General features: G+C 46.4%; 8 non-coding genes and 1 pseudogene across 8 annotated transcripts; all 9 read left to right on the top strand.

Annotated features, from left to right (window-relative positions):
- Positions 1 to 931: 931 nt before the first annotated feature.
- On the top strand, positions 932 to 1050 carry LOC147873552 (5S ribosomal RNA). Its single transcript, XR_015535718.1, has one exon. It is a non-coding gene; the product is annotated as a 5S ribosomal RNA (ribosomal RNA).
- A 1256-nt stretch (positions 1051 to 2306) lies between these two features.
- On the top strand, positions 2307 to 2425 carry LOC147873551 (5S ribosomal RNA). The gene has a single exon (XR_015535671.1). It is a non-coding gene; the product is annotated as a 5S ribosomal RNA (ribosomal RNA).
- A 1255-nt stretch (positions 2426 to 3680) lies between these two features.
- LOC147873550 (5S ribosomal RNA) lies at positions 3681 to 3799 on the top strand. The gene has a single exon (XR_015535717.1). It is a non-coding gene; the product is annotated as a 5S ribosomal RNA (ribosomal RNA).
- Positions 3800 to 5054: 1255 nt separating this feature from the next.
- On the top strand, positions 5055 to 5173 carry LOC147873549 (5S ribosomal RNA). Its single transcript, XR_015535715.1, has one exon. It is a non-coding gene; the product is annotated as a 5S ribosomal RNA (ribosomal RNA).
- Positions 5174 to 6429: 1256 nt separating this feature from the next.
- LOC147873548 (5S ribosomal RNA) lies at positions 6430 to 6548 on the top strand. Its single transcript, XR_015535714.1, has one exon. It is a non-coding gene; the product is annotated as a 5S ribosomal RNA (ribosomal RNA).
- A 1254-nt stretch (positions 6549 to 7802) lies between these two features.
- On the top strand, positions 7803 to 7921 carry LOC147873547 (5S ribosomal RNA). The gene has a single exon (XR_015535670.1). It is a non-coding gene; the product is annotated as a 5S ribosomal RNA (ribosomal RNA).
- A 1253-nt stretch (positions 7922 to 9174) lies between these two features.
- LOC147873546 (5S ribosomal RNA) lies at positions 9175 to 9293 on the top strand. The gene has a single exon (XR_015535713.1). It is a non-coding gene; the product is annotated as a 5S ribosomal RNA (ribosomal RNA).
- A 1256-nt stretch (positions 9294 to 10549) lies between these two features.
- Positions 10550 to 10668, top strand: LOC147873545 (5S ribosomal RNA). Its single transcript, XR_015535712.1, has one exon. It is a non-coding gene; the product is annotated as a 5S ribosomal RNA (ribosomal RNA).
- Positions 10669 to 11920: 1252 nt separating this feature from the next.
- Positions 11921 to 12039, top strand: LOC147873544 (5S ribosomal RNA; annotated as a pseudogene).
- The last annotated feature ends 3133 nt before the right edge of the window (positions 12040 to 15172 follow it).

Here is a 15172-nt window from a genome sequence, read left to right as displayed (position 1 = left end):
AAGGAGGGCAACCACGAAAGATGTGAGACGTGACATCTCCGAGTTAAGATACACAGCGCTTGTCCAATACTTGGAGGGGTGAACATTATATGAATTCCTTTTTTTTCTCTCCGGGGGTATAATCAGATAAACACAGAAGGCAAGGGGGTTAGGCGCCTGTCATTTGCTTCATGTTATTTCAAGATTTAGTCTAGGATAATTTATATTTGAATGTAATTTTCCCTCCTAAAATTAACACACCTTTCAGGAAAGGCTTCAGACTGTGGGTCTCGTCGTTAAGATACAAAGCGACTGTCCGTCATTTGGAGGGGTGAACGTTTTACTAAAATTTTTTTTTTCTTTTACAGAATGCCTAAAGATAGTCATAGAAAGTAAAGCTGCACAGGCGTCTATCAGTAGTTGACTTTAGATCGCAGACGAATACTAGGTGAAAGTTCAGCTTGGATGGTTTGTTATCCTACTGTGTCGGGCAATGTTCCAAGTGCCGGCGAATACGTACTTGTTCTAGCAAGACCATATCGTGTATAGACTGAAATACTCTTTTGTGTCTTGGCGTTGTATATTATTCATCGGCCACTGGGCAGCTCCTGATTTACACCCACCGAGAGGGTCAACTGTGATTTTCTCCTGCAACGGTATTTAGAAAATCATTATTTCAGCAAGGAACCACTCGGCCATGTAAAATCTGTCTGCCGTATATTTCTACTTATGTCCATGTATTTTATATTGGGAATTTTGAGGAAGTCGTCCGAGGTGAATCTTTCAGGGTTCGGCCCTGTATTTGTTAGTGGTATCGACTTTAGAAGCTGGAAGTGTCGTTTTCTAAAGATAATCAGCAATCCGTTCTCTTACTATTTTGAAATTCAATTGATTTCGTTATGCAGGAAATAAGGAATGGACTTGTTATAGGAGTAACTCAGTCAAATCTAATGCCAACGGCCATACCATGCTGAAAACACCGGTTCTCGTCTGATCACCGCAGTTAAGCAGCATTGGGCGTGGTTAGTACTTGGATGGGTGACCGCTTGGGAACACCACGTGCTGTTGGCTTCATTTTTTTTATTTTGCTTTTTTCTTTAATAACTGCAGCCAGCATGTCGGCGTCGTTGGGACTGCTCCCAAACTACCTATTTGCCGAAATGATTGCATTGTTTGATTATGGCTTTTTCTAAAAAAATTCCTTTGTGTTGCCTAATCGTTTCTCAGTAAGTGCACTCGAGCCTAGCCAATTTGTTCCTCGATTATCGAAGACGCAATGAAACGCGTGAATGAGTGTTGGGAGATACCTGTCGAGCAAATGAGGTAATTTTCCTCACCGCAGTATCTGAGTGTGAAATTTTGCCGTCCAGGTGGTGGGATGGTCTACTTCCGGAAAAAGGAGGGCAACCACGAAAGATGTGAGACGTGACATCTCCGAGTTAAGATACACAGCGCTTGTCCAATACTTGGAGGGGTGAACATTATATGAATTCTTTTTTTTTCTCTCCGGGGGTATAATCAGATAAACACAGAAGGCAAGGGGGTTAGGCGCCTGTCATTTGCTTCATGTTATTTCAAGATTTAGTCTAGGATAATTTATATTTGAATGTAATTTTCCCTCCTAAAATTAACACACCTTTCAGGAAAGGCTTCAGACTGTGGGTCTCGTCGTTAAGATACAAAGCGACTGTCCGTCATTTGGAGGGGTGAACGTTTTACTAAAATTTTTTTTTTCTTTTACAGAATGCCTAAAGATAGTCATAGAAAGTAAAGCTGCACAGGCGTCTATCAGTAGTTGACTTTAGATCGCAGACGAATACTAGGTGAAAGTTCAGCTTGGATGGTTTGTTATCCTACTGTGTCGGGCAATGTTCCAAGTGCCGGCGAATACGTACTTGTTCTAGCAAGACCATATCGTGTATAGACTGAAATACTCTTTTGTGTCTTGGCGTTGTATATTATTCATCGGCCACTGGGCAGCTCCTGATTTACACCCACCGAGAGGGTCAACTGTGATTTTCTCCTGCAACGGTATTTAGAAAATCATTATTTCAGCATGGAACCACTCGGCCATGTAAAATCTGTCTGCCGTATATTTCTACTTATGTCCATGTATTTTATATTGGGAATTTTGAGGAAGTCGTCCGAGGTGAATCTTTCAGGGTTCGGCCCTGTATTTGTTAGTGGTATCGACTTTAGAAGCTGGAAGTGTCGTTTTCTAAAGATAATCAGCAATCCGTTCTCTTACTATTTTGAAATTCAATTGATTTCGTTATGCAGGAAATAAGGAATGGACTTGTTATAGGAGTAACTCAGTCAAATCTAATGCCAACGGCCATACCATGCTGAAAACACCGGTTCTCGTCTGATCACCGCAGTTAAGCAGCATTGGGAGTGGTTAGTACTTGGATGGGTGACCGCTTGGGAACACCACGTGCTGTTGGCTTCATTTTTTTATTTTGCTTTTTTCTTTAATAACTGCAGCCAGCATGTCGGCGTCGTTGGGACTGCTCCCAAACTACCTATGTGCCGAAATGATTGCATTGTTTGATTATGGCTTTTTCTAAAAAAATTCCTTTTTGTTGCCTTATCGTTTCTCAGTAAGTGCACTCGAGCCTAGCCAGTTTGTTCCGCGATTATCGATGACGCAATGAAACGCATGAATGAGTGTTGGGAGATACCTGTCGAGCAAATGAGGTAATTTTCCTCACCGCAGTATCTCAGTGTGAAATTTTGCCGTCCAGGTGGTGGGATGGTCTACTTCCGGAAAAAGGAGGGCAACCACGAAAGATGTGAGACGTGACATCTCCGAGTTAAGATACACAGCGCTTGTCCAATACTTGGAGGGGTGAACATTATATGAATTCCTTTTTTTTCTCTCCGGGGGTATAATCAGATAAACACAGAAGGCAAGGGGGTTAGGCGCCTGTCATTTGCTTCATGTTATTTCAAGATTTAGTCTAGGATAATTTATATTTGAATGTAATTTTCCCTCCTAAAATTAACACACCTTTCAGGAAAGGCTTCAGACTGTGGGTCTCGTCGTTAAGATACAAAGCGACTGTCCGTCATTTGGAGGGGTGAACGTTTTACTAAAATTTTTTTTTTCTTTTACAGAATGCCTAAAGATAGTCATAGAAAGTAAAGCTGCACAGGCGTCTTTCAGTAGTTGACTTTAGATCGCAGACGAATACTAGGTGAAAGTTCAGCTTGGATGGTTTGTTATCCTACTGTGTCGGGCAATGTTCCAAGTGCCGGCGAATACGTACTTGTTCTAGCAAGACCATATCGTGTATAGACTGAAATACTCTTTTGTGTCTTGGCGTTGTATATTATTCATCGGCCACTGGGCAGCTCCTGATTTACACCCACCGAGAGGGTCAACTGTGATTTTCTCCTGCAACGGTATTTAGAAAATCATTATTTCAGCAAGGAACCACTCGGCCATGTAAAATCTGTCTGCCGTATATTTCTACTTATGTCCATGTATTTTATATTGGGAATTTTGAGGAAGTCGTCCGAGGTGAATCTTTCAGGGTTCGGCCCTGTATTTGTTAGTGGTATCGACTTTAGAAGCTGGAAGTGTCGTTTTCTAAAGATAATCAGCAATCCGTTCTCTTACTATTTTGAAATTCAATTGATTTCGTTATGCAGGAAATAAGGAATGGACTTGTTATAGGAGTAACTCAGTCAAATCTAATGCCAACGGCCATACCATGCTGAAAACACCGGTTCTCGTCTGATCACCGCAGTTAAGCAGCATTGGGCGTGGTTAGTACTTGGATGGGTGACCGCTTGGGAACACCACGTGCTGTTGGCTTCATTTTTTTATTTTGCTTTTTTCTTTAATAACTGCAGCCAGCATGTCGGCGTCGTTGGGACTGCTCCCAAACTACCTATGTGCCGAAATGATTGCATTGTTTGATTATGGCTTTTTCTAAAAAAATTCCTTTTTGTTGCCTTATCGTTTCTCAGTAAGTGCACTCGAGCCTAGCCAGTTTGTTCCGCGATTATCGATGACGCAATGAAACGCATGAATGAGTGTTGGGAGATACCTGTCGAGCAAATGAGGTAATTTTCCTCACCGCAGTATCTCAGTGTGAAATTTTGCCGTCCAGGTGGTGGGATGGTCTACTTCCGGAAAAAGGAGGGCAACCACGAAAGATGTGAGACGTGACATCTCCGAGTTAAGATACACAGCGCTTGTCCAATACTTGGAGGGGTGAACATTATATGAATTCCTTTTTTTTCTCTCCGGGGGTATAATCAGATAAACACAGAAGGCAAGGGGGTTAGGCGCCTGTCATTTGCTTCATGTTATTTCAAGATTTAGTCTAGGATAATTTATATTTGAATGTAATTTTCCCTCCTAAAATTAACACACCTTTCAGGAAAGGCTTCAGACTGTGGGTCTCGTCGTTAAGATACAAAGCGACTGTCCGTCATTTGGAGGGGTGAACGTTTTACTAAAATTTTTTTTTTCTTTTACAGAATGCCTAAAGATAGTCATAGAAAGTAAAGCTGCACAGGCGTCTTTCAGTAGTTGACTTTAGATCGCAGACGAATACTAGGTGAAAGTTCAGCTTGGATGGTTTGTTATCCTACTGTGTCGGGCAGTGTTCCAAGTGCCGGCGAATACGTACTTGTTCTAGCAAGACCATATCGTGTATAGACTGAAATACTCTTTTGTGTCTTGGCGTTGTATATTATTCATCGGCCACTGGGCAGCTCCTGATTTACACCCACCGAGAGGGTCAACTGTGATTTTCTCCTGCAACGGTATTTAGAAAATCATTATTTCAGCAAGGAACCACTCGGCCATGTAAAATCTGTCTGCCGTATATTTCTACTTATGTCCATGTATTTTATATTGGGAATTTTGAGGAAGTCGTCCGAGGTGAATCTTTCAGGGTTCGGCCCTGTATTTGTTAGTGGTATCGACTTTAGAAGCTGGAAGTGTCGTTTTCTAAAGATAATCAGCAATCCGTTCTCTTACTATTTTGAAATTCAATTGATTTCGTTATGCAGGAAATAAGGAATGGACTTGTTATAGGAGTAACTCAGTCAAATCTAATGCCAACGGCCATACCATGCTGAAAACACCGGTTCTCGTCTGATCACCGCAGTTAAGCAGCATTGGGCGTGGTTAGTACTTGGATGGGTGACCGCTTGGGAACACCACGTGCTGTTGGCTTCATTTTTTTTATTTTGCTTTTTTCTTTAATAACTGCAGCCAGCATGTCGGCGTCGTTGGGACTGCTCCCAAACTACCTATTTGCCGAAATGATTGCATTGTTTGATTATGGCTTTTTCTAAAAAAATTCCTTTGTGTTGCCTAATCGTTTCTCAGTAAGTGCACTCGAGCCTAGCCAATTTGTTCCTCGATTATCGAAGACGCAATGAAACGCGTGAATGAGTGTTGGGAGATACCTGTCGAGCAAATGAGGTAATTTTCCTCACCGCAGTATCTGAGTGTGAAATTTTGCCGTCCAGGTGGTGGGATGGTCTACTTCCGGAAAAAGGAGGGCAACCACGAAAGATGTGAGACGTGACATCTCCGAGTTAAGATACACAGCGCTTGTCCAATACTTGGAGGGGTGAACATTATATGAATTCCTTTTTTTTCTCTCCGGGGGTATAATCAGATAAACACAGAAGGCAAGGGGGTTAGGCGCCTGTCATTTGCTTCATGTTATTTCAAGATTTAGTCTAGGATAATTTATATTTGAATGTAATTTTCCCTCCTAAAATTAACACACCTTTCAGGAAAGGCTTCAGACTGTGGGTCTCGTCGTTAAGATACAAAGCGACTGTCCGTCATTTGGAGGGGTGAACGTTTTACTAAAATTTTTTTTTTCTTTTACAGAATGCCTAAAGATAGTCATAGAAAGTAAAGCTGCACAGGCGTCTATCAGTAGTTGACTTTAGATCGCAGACGAATACTAGGTGAAAGTTCAGCTTGGATGGTTTGTTATCCTACTGTGTCGGGCAATGTTCCAAGTGCCGGCGAATACGTACTTGTTCTAGCAAGACCATATCGTGTATAGACTGAAATACTCTTTTGTGTCTTGGCGTTGTATATTATTCATCGGCCACTGGGCAGCTCCTGATTTACACCCACCGAGAGGGTCAACTGTGATTTTCTCCTGCAACGGTATTTAGAAAATCATTATTTCAGCAAGGAACCACTCGGCCATGTAAAATCTGTCTGCCGTATATTTCTACTTATGTCCATGTATTTTATATTGGGAATTTTGAGGAAGTCGTCCGAGGTGAATCTTTCAGGGTTCGGCCCTGTATTTGTTAGTGGTATCGACTTTAGAAGCTGGAAGTGTCGTTTTCTAAAGATAATCAGCAATCCGTTCTCTTACTATTTTGAAATTCAATTGATTTCGTTATGCAGGAAATAAGGAATGGACTTGTTATAGGAGTAACTCAGTCAAATCTAATGCCAACGGCCATACCATGCTGAAAACACCGGTTCTCGTCTGATCACCGCAGTTAAGCAGCATTGGGCGTGGTTAGTACTTGGATGGGTGACCGCTTGGGAACACCACGTGCTGTTGGCTTCATTTTTTTATTTTGCTTTTTTCTTTAATAACTGCAGCCAGCATGTCGGCGTCGTTGGGACTGCTCCCAAACTACCTATGTGCCGAAATGATTGCATTGTTTGATTATGGCTTTTTCTAAAAAAATTCCTTTTTGTTGCCTTATCGTTTCTCAGTAAGTGCACTCGAGCCTAGCCAGTTTGTTCCGCGATTATCGATGACGCAATGAAACGCATGAATGAGTGTTGGGAGATACCTGTCGAGCAAATGAGGTAATTTTCCTCACCGCAGTATCTCAGTGTGAAATTTTGCCGTCCAGGTGGTGGGATGGTCTACTTCCGGAAAAAGGAGGGCAACCACGAAAGATGTGAGACGGGACATCTCCGAGTTAAGATACACAGCGCTTGTCCAATACTTGGAGGGGTGAACATAATATGAATTCCTTTTTTTTCTCTCCGGTGGTATAATCAGATAAACACAGAAGGCAAGGGGGTTAGGCGCCTGTCATTTGCTTCATATTAATTCAAAATTTAGTCTAGGATAATTTATATTTGAATGTAATTTTCCCTCCTAAAATTAACACACCTTTCAGGAAAGGCTTAGACTGTGGGTCTCGTCGTTAAGATACAAAGCGAATGTCCGTCACTTGGAGGGGTGAACGTTTTACTAAAAATTTTTTTCTCTTTTACAGAATGCCTAAAGATAGTCATAGAAAGTAAAGCTGCACAGGCGTCTATCAGTAGTTGACTTTAGATCGCAGACGAATACTAGGTGAAAGTTCAGCTTGGATGGTTTGTTATCCTACTGTGTCGGGCAGTGTTCCAAGTGCCGGCGAATACGTACTTGTTCTAGCAAGACCATATCGTGTATAGACTGAAATACTCTTTTGTGTCTTGGCGTTGTATATTATTCATCGGCCACTGGGCAGCTCCTGATTTACACCCACCGAGAGAGTCAACTGTGATTTTCTCCTGCAACGGTATTTAGAAAATCATTATTTCAGCAAGGACCCACTCGGCCAGGTAAAATCTGTCTGCCGTATATTTCTACTTATGTCCATGTATTTTATATTGGGAATTTTGAGGAAGTCGTCCGAGGTGAATCTTTCAGGGTTCGGCCCTGTATTTGTTAGTGGTATCGACTTTAGAAGCTGGAAGTGTCGTTTTCTAAAGATAATCAGCAATCCGTTCTTTTACTATTTTGAAATTCAATTTATTTGGTTATGCAGGAAATAAGGAATGGACTTGTTACATAAGTAACTCTGTCAAATCTAATGCCAACGGCCATACCACGCTGAAAACACCGGTTCTCGTCTGATCACCGCAGTTAAGCAGCATTGGGCGTGGTTAGTACTTGGATGGGTGACCGCTTGGGAACACCACGTGTTGTTGGCTTCATTTTTTTATTTTGCTTTCTTCTTTAATAACTGCAGCCAGCATGTCGGCGTCGTTGGGACTGCTCCCAAACTACCTATGTGCCGAAATGATTGCATTGTTTGATTATGGCTTTTTCTAAAAAAATTCCTTTTTGTTGCCTTATCGTTTCTCAGTAAGTGCACTCGAGCCTAGCCAGTTTGTTCCGCGATTATCGATGACGCAATGAAACGCATGAATGAGTGTTGGGAGATACCTGTCGAGCAAATGAGGTAATTTTCCTCACCGCAGTATCTCAGTGTGAAATTTTGCCGTCCAGGTGGTGGGATGGTCTACTTCCGGAAAAAGGAGGGCAACCACGGAAGATGTGAGACGGGACATCTCCGAGTTAGATACACAGCGCTTGTCCAATACTTGGAGGGGTGAACATTATATGAATTCCTTTTTTTTCTCTCCGGGGGTATAATCAGATAAACACAGAAGGCAAGGGGGTTAGGCGCCTGTCATTTGCTTCATATTATTTCAAAATTTAGTCTAGGATAATTTAATTTGAATGTAATTTTCCCTCCTAAAATTAACACACCTTTCAGGAAAGGCTTCAGTCTGTGGGTCTCGTCGTTAAGATACAAAGCGACTGTCCGTCACTTGGAGGGGTGAACGTTTTACTAATTTTTTTTTTTTCTTTTACAGAATGCCTAAAGATAGTCATAGAAAGTAAAGCTGCACAGGCGTCTATCAGTAGTTGACTTTAGATCGCAGACGAATACTAGGTGAAAGTTCAGCTTGGATGGTTTTTTATCCTACTGTGTCGGGCAGTGTTCCAAGTGCCGGCGAATACGTACTTGTTCTAGCAAGACCATATCGTGTATAGACTGAAATACTCTTTTGTGTCTTGGCGTTGTATATTATTCATCGGCCACTGGGCAGCTCCTGATTTACACCCACCGAGAGAGTCAACTGTGATTTTCTCCTGCAACGGTATTTAGAAAATCATTATTTCAGCAAGGAACCACTCGGCCAGGTAAATTCTGTCTGCCGTATATTTCTACTTATGTCCATGTATTTTATATTGGGAATTTTGAGGAAGTCGTCCGAGGTGAATCTTTCAGGGTTCGGCCCTGTATTTGTTGGTGGTATCGACTTTAGAAGCTGGAAGTGTCGTTTTCTAAAGATAATCAGCAATCCGTTCTCTTACTATTTTGAAATTCAATTGATTTGGTTATGCAGGAAATAAGGAATGGACTTGTTATAGGAGTAACTCAGTCAAATCTAATGCCAACGGCCATACCATGCTGAAAACACCGGTTCTCGTCTGATCACCGCAGTTAAGCAGCATTGGGCGTGGTTAGTACTTGGATGGGTGACCGCTTGGGAACACCACGTGCTGTTGGCTTCATTTTTTTTATTTTGCTTTTTTCTTTAATAACTGCAGCCAGCATGTCGGCGTCGTTGGGACTGCTCCCAAACTACCTATTTGCCGAAATGATTGCATTGTTTGATTATGGCTTTTTCTAAAAAAATTCCTTTGTGTTGCCTAATCGTTTCTCAGTAAGTGCACTCGAGCCTAGCCAGTTTGTTCCGCGATTATCGAAGACGCAATGAAACGCGTGAATGAGTGTTGGGAGATACCTGTCGAGCAAATGAGGTAATTTTCCTCACCGCAGTATCTCAGTGTGAAATTTTGCCGTCCAGGTGGTGGGATGGTCTACTTCCGGAAAAAGGAGGGCAACCACGAAAGATGTGAGACGGGACATCTCCGAGTTAAGATACACAGCGCTTGTCCAATACTTGGAGGGGTGAACATTATATCAATTCCTTTTTTTTCTCTCCGGGGGTATAATCAGATAAACACAGAAGGCAAGGGGGTTAGGCGCCTGTCATTTGCTTCATATTAATTCAAAATTTAGTCTAGGATAATTTATATTTGAATGTAATTTTCCCTCCTAAAATTAACACACCTTTCAGGAAAGGCTTCAGACTGTGGGTCTCGTCGTTAAGATACAAAGCGACTGTCCGTCACTTGGAGGGGTGAACGTTTTACTAATTTTTTTTTTTTCTTTTACAGAATGCCTAAAGATAGTCATAGAAAGTAAAGCTGCACAGGCGTCTATCAGTAGTTGACTTTAGATCGCAGACGAATACTAGGTGAAAGTTCAGCTTGGATGGTTTGTTATCCTACTGTGTCGGGCAGTGTTCCAAGTGCCGGCGAATACGTACTTGTTCTAGCAAGACCATATCGTGTATAGACTGAAATACTCTTTTGTGTCTTGGCGTTGTATATTATTCATCGGCCACTGGGCAGCTCCTGATTTACACCCACCGAGAGAGTCAACTGTGATTTTCTCCTGCAACGGTATTTAGAAAATCATTATTTCAGCAAGGGACCACTCGGCCAGGTAAAATCTGTCTGCCGTATATTTCTACTTATGTCCATGTATTTTATATTGGGAATTTTGAGGAAGTCGTCCGAGGTGAATCTTTCAGGGTTCGGCCCTGTATTTGTTAGTGGTATCGACTTTAGAAGCTGGAAGTGTCGTTTTCTAAAGATAATCAGCAATCCGTTCTCTTACTATTTTGAAATTCAATTGATTTGGTTATGCAGGAAATAAGGAATGGACTTGTTATAGGAGTAACTCAGTCAAATCTAATGCCAACGGCCATACCATGCTGAAAACACCGGTTCTCGTCTGATCACCGCAGTTAAGCAGCATTGGGCGTGGTTAGTACTTGGATGGGTGACCGCTTGGGAACACCACGTGCTGTTGGCTTCATTTTTTTTATTTTGCTTTTTTCTTTAATAACTGCAGACAGCATGTCGGCGTCGTTGGGACTGCTCCCAAACTACCTATTTGCCGAAATGATTGCATTGTTTGATTATGGCTTTTTCTAAAAAAATTCCTTTTTGTTGCCTTATCGTTTCTCAGTAAGTGCACTCGAGCCTAGCCAGTTTGTTCCGCGATTATCGATGACGCAATGAAACGCATGAATGAGTGTTGGGAGATACCTGTCGAGCAAATGAGGTAATTTTCCTCACCGCAGTATCTCAGTGTGAAATTTTGCCATCCAGGTGGTGGGATGGTCTACTTCCGGAAAAAGGAGGGCAACCACGGAAGATGTGAGACGGGACATCTCCGAGTTAGATACACAGCGCTTGTCCAATACTTGGAGGGGTGAACATTATATGAATTCCTTTTTTTCTCTCCGGGGGTATAATCAGATAAACACAGAAGGCAAGGGGGTTAGGCGCCTGTCATTTGCTTCATGTTATTTCAAAATTTAGTCTAGGATAATTTAATTTGAATGTAATTTTCCCTCCTAAAATTAACACACCTTTCAGGAAAGGCTTCAGTCTGTGGGTCTCGTCGTTAAGATACAAAGCGACTGTCCGTCACTTGGAGGGGTGAACGTTTTACTAATTTTTTTTTTTCTTACACAGAATGCCTAAAGATAGTCATAGAAAGTAAAGCTGCACAGGCGTCTATCAGTAGTTGACTTTAGATCGCAGACGAATACTAGGTGAAAGTTCAGCTTGAATGGTTTTTTATCCTACTGTGTCGGGCAGTGTTCCAAGTGCCGGCGAATACGTACTTGTTCTAGCAAGACCATATCGTGTATAGACTGAAATACTCTTTTGTGTCTTGGCGTTGTATATTATTCATCGGCCACTGGGCAGCTCCTGATTTACACCCACCGAGAGAGTCAACTGTGATTTTCTCCTGCAACGGTATTTAGAAAATCATTATTTCAGCAAGGAACCACTCGGCCAGGTAAAATCTGTCTGCCGTATATTTCTACTTATGTCCATGTATTTTATATTGGGAATTTTGAGGAAGTCGTCCGAGGTGAATCTTTCAGGGTTCGGCCCTGTATTTGTTAGTGGTATCGACTTTAGAAGCTGGAAGTGTCGTTTTCTAAAGATAATCAGCAATCCGTTCTCTTACTATTTTGAAATTCAATTGATTTGGTTATGCAGGAAATAAGGAATGGACTTGTTATAGGAGTAACTCAGTCAAATCTAATGCCAACGGCCATACCATGCTGAAAACACCGGTTCTCGTCTGATCACCGCAGTTAAGCAGCATTGGGCGTGGTTAGTACTTGGATGGGTGACCGCTTGGGAACACCACGTGTGATAGATAGAGATAGAGGAGAGGATTGGATCTCACTTTTCGGCACTGGTCGAGAGAATTGTCTGGTTCAACACTCTCAGCGCTCGGCGAGGTATGGACGGAGGTGACCTGGCCTTTCTGAAGGCCCACCTCCCTGAGCTGCTCCAGCAGGTGCGGAAGCAGCTTCTGGACGCCATCGACGCCGAAAAGCAGCGACAGCGGGCGGCAGCAGCAGCAGCAACAGCAACAGCCGTAGCCGTGGTCGGAGGGCCTACTCGAGCCAACGCTGGCAAGAGGAAGGCCAACGAGTTGGACTTGTCCAACTCGGGCGGTTCGACGGAACCCGCATCTAGGCGCCCGGCGCCCGGGCCACTGTCCGGAGCCGGGTCCACTCCTCTGCCGGCACCGGCGAAAGTCCATCGGCCCGATGGCTCGGCGGCGGCAGCAACAGCAACCTACACCAACGCTTCCACGGGCGAACAAGCCACCTCGTGTGGCCGGCAACTCGGCAGTTATGCTGAGGTCAGCGCGGCGTACACCGGGGTAGTGGCCGGGCGACCGGTTAAAGGGGCGACTGCTGGGGTGGATTCCTCGGCACCGCTCCCCACTAAAGCCGGGGCCTCGCAAGAGGTTAAAGGAGTGAGGGACGTGAAGTCGTCCCGCGGACCTCCCCCCGCTCACCCCGCCGCGCTGAAACCGCCAAGCGGGACAGTGAAGCCCTCAGCCAAGGGACCCGGCTCCCAGCCGGGACCCGCTTCCTCGATGGAGGAGGCACATGGGCGCAGGTCTCCCCGGGCTTCCGGGGACCTGTCCGGGCCGCTCACTGGCGTGTCATCTGACGCCGCTTCTTCTTCCCACGCTCAAGTGGACAAAACGGCTCCGGGGGAGCGCCGTAACAAAACCCCGGTGTACGTGTCTGGGGTGAAGGACGTACGCGGTTTCCTGCAGAGGATTCGCGCGGAGTCGGCCTGCGGGATCGTGGCGCAGATGAAGGGAGAAAACCTGACTCTTGTGCCTGAGTCCGCCGACGGATTCCGGGCCACCGTCAGGGTCCTGCGTTCCCTCGGTGAGGGCGAGGGTGTGAGTTTTCACACATTCTCCCTCCCCGAGGATCGGTGCGTGCGCCTGGTGATTAAAAACCTGGGCGTGCGCATGCCCGAGGCCGAGATACGCGAGGAGCTGGCCGCCATGCACATTACTGTGCAGGGTGTCCTGCAACTCCGATCAACGCGCCGGGCCATGGACCAGGACGGTGACCGTCCCCTTACGCCACACTTTATAGTGTCGGTAGCACGGGGCCCCGACGTGGCGAAAGTGCGTTCCCTGACCGAGATCTGCGGTCTGCGGGTCAAGGTGGAGACGTACGTCGCACCGAAGGGGCCCATGCAGTGCAAGCGGTGCCAACGCTTCGGGCACACGCAGCGGAACTGCGGTTATGCACCTAGGTGCGTGGCCTGCGGGGACGCTCACCCATCCGGGTCGTGTGCCACCCCCAAGCAGCAGCTTAAGTGCTGCAGCTGCGGGGGCAACCACACTGCGAACTATAGAGGTTGCAGAAAGTGGAAGGAAGCCAAGGCGGCCGCTGCGCAGCGTGCGAAAGGGGATCGCGGCAGAAAGGACGGCGTCTCCACGCGCCTGCCAGCGCCCAAATCGGCGCCAGCTAAGCCTTCTCTAGACCAGGAGAACTTGGGCCCTGGGTGGAACCACGTGGTCCGTGGTGGCCGCGTCGTCAAAGCTGCGGCCATGGGGAACTCCGCCCCAACGCCATCTAGCGCCATTGCACGGACTGAGCGGCAGGCTGTCTCCAAGGGCGGCCGTGCCAAGCCCGCTCGTCCTGCGGTGCCGGTGGCAAATCCCACTGCACCTGTTCCCAACAAGCCCGCACCTGCTCCCAAGAAGACTGACCCCACCCCACCCAAGGGTCAGTCACCGCTCCAGGACATCGCAGATATCCTGGAGACCCTCTCACCACGGGTCTGCGTCGAGTTGACGCGCCGTCTCCTCGCCGCGATCCACTCCCTCCCACCCGGCGGGTCTCGTCCGCGAGCCCTCCTCAAAACCGTTCTCCTCTTCATGGCCGACAATGACTGCACGGCCTAGAGGACACGGTGGTAAAGCCTTGCGGCTGGCTTACTGGAACGCCGACGGTGTTCGCGGCAGGAAGCTGGAGCTGGAGCAGTTCCTCGGTGACTACGGAGTCGATGTTTGCCTCCTGAACGAGACGCACCTCACGTCGGGTCGGGCCTTGAGGTTCGCGAACTACGTTTGCCACCGTACGGACCGCCCGACGCTGGGGGGCGGCACAGCGATCCTTGTCCGCAGGGGCATTGATCACTACCCTGTGCCGGTCTCGGGTCTGCAGCAACTGGAAGCAACCGCCATTCACCTGGTGCTGGCAACTAGGAAAGTTAAGCTCGTGGCGGCATACCTCGCACCCACCCGGCCCTGGATTGAGTCGGACTTGACCGAGTGCTTAAGCGGGGGTTTCCCGGTCCTCTTGGCTGGTGACCTCAACGCAAAGCACACGGACTGGAATTCTAGGCTGATCTCTGCTAGGGGCTCGCTCCTGCGTGATTACGCCAACAGAAATTCCTGCTTGATCTACGGGCCGGATTCCCCAACCACGGCTCCCTACACACACAACGCCACACCCGACGTCCTTGATATTGTCCTCATCAAGGACTTCGTTCTACCGGTGCACCTGACTGTATGCCCCGCACTCAGCTCAGATCACCTGCCCGTCCTCATCGACACCACGTGCCGATCGTCCTTTCAAAACCTGCCTGATCGCCCGGACTTCGCGAGAATGGACTGGGCTTCATTCCAGGCTTGCCTCGAAAGCAGACTCCCGGGGAACCCCGTGGTAAACGACGAGGAGGCAATCGACAAGTGCGTCGAGGAGCTGACCAGTGCTATCCTGGAAGCCACAGCAGCGTCCGCTCCCAAGCTTCGACCCCGCGTTGACAGGCGACCGCTTCTGCCCGCTAGTATTCGGGATGAAATACGCCTGAAGAACCGGCTGAGGAGGCGGTGGCAGGTCACGAGGGACCCCGCTCTTAAGACCCAGGTCAATCGACTCCAGAGGTCGGTGACCTATCGTCTCAACGAGTGGCGGAACGAACAGTGGAGCGACACGCTCGAATCCTTGGACTGCGAGGACCAG

The sequence above is a fragment of the Zootermopsis nevadensis genome, unplaced genomic scaffold (genome assembly GCF_977971745.1).
Source record: "Zootermopsis nevadensis isolate Lab colony 2312 unplaced genomic scaffold, Znev_1.0 Znev_ptg000017l, whole genome shotgun sequence".
NCBI classification, from domain to species: Eukaryota; Metazoa; Arthropoda; class Insecta; order Blattodea; family Termopsidae; genus Zootermopsis; species Zootermopsis nevadensis.
The sequence above is the reverse complement of the archived record's forward strand: the minus strand, read 5'-3'. Positions and strand labels throughout refer to the sequence as shown.